The sequence below is a fragment of the Temnothorax longispinosus genome, chromosome 7, assembly GCF_030848805.1.
Source record: "Temnothorax longispinosus isolate EJ_2023e chromosome 7, Tlon_JGU_v1, whole genome shotgun sequence".
Classification (NCBI taxonomy): Eukaryota; Metazoa; Arthropoda; class Insecta; order Hymenoptera; family Formicidae; genus Temnothorax; species Temnothorax longispinosus.
The window spans coordinates 7,622,466-7,629,023 of NC_092364.1; the positions used below are offsets into that span (position 1 = coordinate 7,622,466).

Sequence of the window (6,558 nt, forward strand, 5' to 3'; positions counted from 1 at the left end):
GAGCTTCGGATGATCGTTCTCGCCCGAACGTAATTCACGCCCGCGATTTTTCCGCTCTCGTTAGAAGATCCCATGACAATGGCGCGCGAAACACGTGGTGAATCAGTTCCTTTCCGTCTCTGAGCACGGCCACTTCTTTAACTGTGAACTTTTCGCGGATAACAAATCTCTGCAGATCCACGAATATCGATACGTCGCGGTCGGCGGACATCGTCTCTCTGTACGGTCAGTCGCTACCCCCACTCTGTTTGAACCTGTAGGTTATCGCGATTTTGTCAGACGAATAGATACGTTCTTCTTCTTCTTCTGTTTTCCTTTACACGATCTTGCGGACTATGTTAGTCAGCGGATTGTACTCGATCACGCGATCGTGGATGATGAGACAGTAGGCCGTAGTATTGGAATCTATATTACGTTTGCAATCGAACTCTATGCGAACGTCTACGGTGGCACTTTTGACGGATTCGTTCTGACGAGAACAGTCGATGACCACGAACGGGCCCTATTTGTCGAATTCTTCCATCGTTAGGAGGGCGTTCTCTCGCTCGCATCTGTAATACGACTTTCGAAATTTCGCGTACATCTTGTACAGTATGGCCGTTCTACGCTCCCCCAAATCCAAGTTTATATCGTTGTAGGGATAAAAATCTGAATTAAGGTACAATTTCACATTGGTGAGATTACCGTCGTCGAACTCGGAGGCGTGTTTCAATAAGTTGTTGGACCTCCCGGTTTGTAGCGCGAAAATGACGTATCGCGGTTTCTCAAGCTGCGTCGCTGCTTTCACAGCCCACGAATGCCTGTTCGTGGTTTGGAGCAAAGGGTACTCGTACAGATCCCACGAGCGGAAGCCCATACTTAGGTATCGTCCGCTCTCCAACGTTCGTAAAAAAGACAATTTATTGACGTCGTTTAGCACCACGTGCGGCATTCGCCATTGCACTTTCAACAGAGTAATCGTAGGATTCTTGTGACGTTCCGGTTTTGTGACGATGCAATTAGCGTCGGTTTGGGAACGTATCAGAATGAGTTCGTGTCGCGCGTTTATCACCACGTGTTTGTAATCCTCGCAAAAACCTAGCAGAACGTTAAGGGGTACGCAGAAATTGAAATCGCCGATTCTAGTTCTCGAACGAGGTCCCACGTATTCATTGATCACAATTCATCCAGCGTTTTGCAGCTTCCTGCTTCTCTCGGTGGTCAGCGACACGAAATTCTTGATCGAACTGGTTATTCCGACGTTTCTGTTCCTGTCGATCTCCACGCCGTTGAGTTTGTATCGAATCTCGTCGAACATGAACGCCACGCAATTGTTGTCCATCGTCGTATCCGAATCCTTTTCCGGAACGCCGTCGGAGAGTACTCCCTCGATGTACAGAAAACTTTCGCAGGGTAGAGTGTGCAGATCCTGCTGTTATATCGGAATTCGTATTTCGTCGCTGTGCCCGAACGTGGTATTGGCATATGGATTGTAAGTGTGAGTCTCGATCTTGACGATGCGATCGTCGAAGATCGGCTCACCTCCGATACTCAAGATGTCGGTCATGATTGTTCCTCACGACGAATCCCAGAGATTGTAGAAAAGCGACGTTCGCAGCGCTCAGTCCGTTTTTCTTCTTCTTCTTCTCTCTCACAATCGGTCTGCGCGTTCCTTTCGTCTTACGCGCACGCACATATCCGCACCCGATTTTGTATTTTTGTTTTATTTTCTGCGACGCACGTGTAGTCGAACCGTTATCTCCTCCCCGCGGAAGTCGATCAATCGTCCGATCTGATCCACGACGCGTAACGTTATATCGGTGACACTCCGCGCGATGACCGGAAGGTAAATTATCTGCGTCGGAGTCTCCGACAGCTTATATCCCGGTGGAACGTTCGGGGCGAATTCGTGTATCGTGTGTGCCGGCTTGCCGTTGCTATAGGCTCCCGCGGTGACGTTGCATTCCACGCGAATGATATTCACGCGCATAATATTCACCGGTTTGTCGGACGCGTGCCATTTATTCGGCTCGAGTACGCGACGTGTCGAGAAACCTAACAAAGAGCCAACGTTGTTCGATTTGGTGAAGTCAACTCTATAGGCACACTTGATCTCGCTTCTCATAGTGTTCTCGTTAGCGCGTAAAATTATCGAGCGTTCGCTTTTCTCGCGGTCGTCATTGTTATCATCCACGTATATGTAATCGTCTTTCTTCTTCGTACTTTTCTTGCGGAGGATAGCTGTTCTCAGGTATCTATCTCTAGCGTCCAGTTCGTACGATCCTTCGGGAATAGCGATCAAGTCGTTGATATCAAAGTAAAATCTATTGTTCGTGGAGTCAATGTTCGGTATCGTGTTGTACGTCTTGAAATTCGCGAGGCCTATCTCGTATTCGCCCCCGCTCAGATCCAGAGCGGAAAAGTAGCTGGCTGAGAGGACGCTGCTTCTTCCGGATAGCGAGAGAGTCAGCGACATAGCAAGATTGTTTCTCCCTCTCTCATCGTCAGAGACGTTTCCAGTCGACGTCTCGGAGGAACCGCAGACACAATTGACCGCAGATGCTCTGATACGAACGACGGTTGTACACTCCCGAGATATCGTTCGAGTTCCCTCGGGGGTCGAAGATTTCCAAAACTGTCAAAGTAGATCGCGTTGTTGTCCCTCTTCGCATAGGCGACCCAGTGCGTACCCGGGCCCTCCGCGTCGTCGAGATTCACGATTCCGCTCTCGTCGCGACGCACTTTCGTCGGCAACGCGTCGCGCATAAACACGCCCCTAAAGAAAGGTATGCGCGAAAGGCGCGCGACCGATTCAATTGCTCGTTCGTCGTGACGCTGAACGTCGGCAAATCAGCGTCGTCAGTGTCTTTTTCGACGATTGTTTTTTTTTACCCGTTCTCGTTCGTCTTCTGCTCGTCACGCCACTACCGCGTTTGTACGGCGCGAGATACAGTCCGCGACCCTCCAATCGCGCGATCCTCGCGATTGTGACGTTGCAGTTCCTCGAGCTGACGTTGAGCGGCCCTGTTGTCATTCACCGCCTTGGCCACGCCAGCCGCTCCACCGATCAGGGATCCGAGCGCTCCCAATATCGGTAGAAAGGGTAGGAGACCCCCGCGTTTCGCCAACGGGAGAATTTTCTTCCTCGTTATCGCTCCCCTCTTCCTCTTTCTCATGTCCATGCCCAATTTCGTTTTTGTTTTCATAGCAGCCCATACGGCGGTCGCGGCGGCTCTCTCGCCAAGGGTTGTGTCGCTCGCCGTGATACGCTCGCGCGCCTTTTCGGCTAGCGCTCGATCGGCGACGTGTCGATCGGCGAGATCACTGCTTCGCGAGTAAGCGATATCGTGCTTGCGACACGCCTCGTCCAACGGATTGATACCTCGATCACCGCGCGCTAGTCGCTTGGCGAGACGAGTACCCGGCCCGCAGAATTGATAGCCGGGTATGTGTAATTCGACGGGTAGCGCGTTTATCGCTCTGTTGAGGAGGCCGCTGCCAGTGCTTCGCGCCGCTGCGCGCGACATGCACCGCAATCCCTTATGAGCGATGGTGGACCGTCTATGTGCGTTCTTTGCCACAAACGATTGTAATGTTCCAAACACGGACGACAGTCCCGTACGTCGGGATCCGTCCTCAGATGAACGGGCAATTTGTCCCACAGTCGATCAACTTACTCGGAAAAGTTGCGCAGCAGAAAAATCTTCGGCACGAATTTCAGTTGCTCGGCGGACAGACCGAGTGTTCGAGATTCAGTTAACGCTGCGCCGTCCGATCAGATGGCAGCATCGATCGGGTAACGACGCTCGATCACCGCGGCAGCTTGCGCCCGCACGGGCGCGCTCATCGCCAACGTCTTCCTCGCGTTCGGTTTCAATGGTACAAATGGCCGCGCGGTGACAAGTCGCATAAGTGTGCTCGGTACGTTTTTTGATCAGTGACTCTGATTAATCGTGCACATCGCAGTGCCCACGCTGTTACAGATCGTATCATAAACTGAAATAGACCGCTCATTAACTCTGGTGCATCAACACGACGGCTCAAGCTCACACGTGCGCGAGTGCCGACCGCCACGTGTCTCACCGGCTCACGGGCTAATCACCAACGAAGAGGATTGCAATTAATATAATTGTATCTCGATTACAAACCAAACAAGGACTTCTCATTTATACACCGCTCATCGATTCTCAGGTCAGACTGTAACAATTTTGACATATTAAAGACGGCTCAGACTGAGGTCTGAGTTACACAAAAAAATAAAGTGCATAATTCGTTAACACCCTCCACGCGCGTCCTTCTCATCCCGCTCCCATCGTCGGGATTTATCAGCAATTTCGCGAACACCGAGAATATCGCGTTTATCCGCCAGGACGAAAAACATTGCGGTAACTGAGGGCGTATACCGATCGAACGTACGTATAAATAGGGCAAGTGTGCGCGCACGCGCGTAACAATGCGATTCGTGAGACAACCGTCGGCGATAGGAATGTCGAATCTCGATTGCAAGACGCGACTGACGTCGGGTTTAACGTCGAGAGAAATGCGTCGACACGGCCCTCTTTTACCGATCGCGATACGTTGCGTCATCTGCGGCCCTTCCAATTGCGGTAAGACGAACGTGTTGATAAGCTTATTGGAAAGTCCGCACGGTCTGCGTTTCGAAAACGTATACATGTACTCGAAATCTCTGCATCAGCCGAAGTATCGTTACCTCGAGAGTCTGCTGGAATCGATGGACGAGATCGGTTATCGCGCGTTCTCCAATAATCGCGACGTCGCGCGTCGTGCCGCCCAGCGAGGCGCTCCCCGGTTCGATATTCGTGTTCGACGACGTGGTCTGTGACAAACAGGACGCAATCAGGGAGTACTTCGCTATGGGTCGACATTCAAATATCGATTGTTTTTACCTCTGTCAAACGTACGCTAAAGTACCGAAGCATCTAATACGCGACAACGCGAATCTGTTGATCCTGTTTAGACAAGACGGAACTGATCTAAAACACGTGTACGACGATCACGTGAGCCCCGATATGTCGTATGAAGATTTCTGCGCGTTGTGTCGCGAGTGTTGGCAGCGCAGGTACGTGGTGATAGACAAAAACAGCGCGCTACAAAACGGCAGATATAGACGAGGATTCAACGACTTTGCCGTACTGTAGAGCGATCAGTAGCTCTCGAACGTTCCGAGAGCGATGAGCGACGCGAAAGACACCGTTGACCGAAAGAAGACCGCGCGGCAGATCGCTAAAACGCGTGCATCGATACGCAAAAAATACAGAGCGTTGAAAACCGGCAGTATGGAAAACGAGATAGCTCTCGAGAGACAATTCAAACCGATTGTCGACCCGTTGAAACAAATAATAATGCCAGGAAGTATTTAATTTTGTATAAAATAAATCGTTTAGTTTTACTTAAACCGAATAATAAAGTAGTTTACCTTGGCCATACTTTATTTTGCCTTTTACCGAAGAAAATAAATCGTTCTCTTTCTCTTTCGTTACGCAAGCGTCTTTGCCGTTAACGTGATGCAGAAGAGCGGATCTATTCGAAGGTTCAATTCATAAAAATTTTTTATATTCTTAAATTATGTGAATAAGAAGAGAAACTCGTTCCATGCTCGCTTGTAACTTACAAATTATTTTTTAAAATCGCCTTATCGTTTTAATTATAAACATCAGGTTTTTTATTTTATTTATTTTATATGTGCAACTAGAAAGCAATGATATAACTATAATCTTTTAATAAAATTTCAGCACATATGCATTTTACTTAAAAGATTAAAAGCGTAATGTAAAGAATATAAAATTTAACATTTCTTTGCGACTTATTCTCTCGAGGATAAGTATCAATATCCATTAGAATCATCACCGCGTCTATACTTCGTAGCGCGATTGCTCATAGCTGATTGATTCATAGCAGAAATTATTTCATAATTAACATATACATCCTGAAAGAGCACGCGTTGTTCACCTTATAGTCTGCTGATCATTTTTTGTTGATCGTGCGTGGGGCAGAGCAGGGCAGAGCAGGGCAGAGCATCTCTGCGGCTCTCAGACGTAAATTATCCTCCAGAGCGAACAAAGCATCTCGTGGTATTACGATGGCAAATACAAGTGACCACAACGACAGTGTAGAGAGTGTTACGCTTTGCGTGAAAAAGCTGACCAGCGCGGATAAGTTACATGCAGCGACATATTTGAACGAGACTGATGAGACTAGAGCGAACGCCCTCGTGGAAATTAAACGCTGGATCAAGGAGAAAGACGACTTACAAGCACGTAACGGTCAAACGGACAACGATCCCACATGAAATATTGCGTTGAAATTCAGTTATATTTCATTAATTCCGAAGATAAAAGAAGTCACCTTCAATCCGCGGAAATGTGACGTGACATCTGATATATATTTACTTAAATAAAAAAAGAAAAATGATGTAACATGTGGCGTTTTTGTTAGCGGAAAGAGAAGTGAGAGTAAACGTGTCAATAAATAATGGTAAATAGTTACTGAATAGAAATTTTTTATAATACAGTTCGTTCTCGCAATTATTGTATTTTGCTATTTTTTATCAAGATGTTT

The 6,558-nt window shown here is 48.0% G+C and overlaps 1 long non-coding RNA gene across 1 annotated transcript in view; it reads left to right on the top strand.

Moving 5' to 3' along the window:
* The first annotated feature begins 2,962 nt into the window (after positions 1 to 2,962).
* Positions 2,963 to 6,558, top strand: part of LOC139816099 (uncharacterized) — a 24,423-nt gene continuing 20,827 nt past the window's right edge. Inside the window, exon 1 of the long non-coding RNA XR_011732938.1 lies at positions 2,963 to 5,274. This is a non-coding gene — a long non-coding RNA (uncharacterized lncRNA). The remainder of the gene's footprint in view (positions 5,275 to 6,558) is intronic.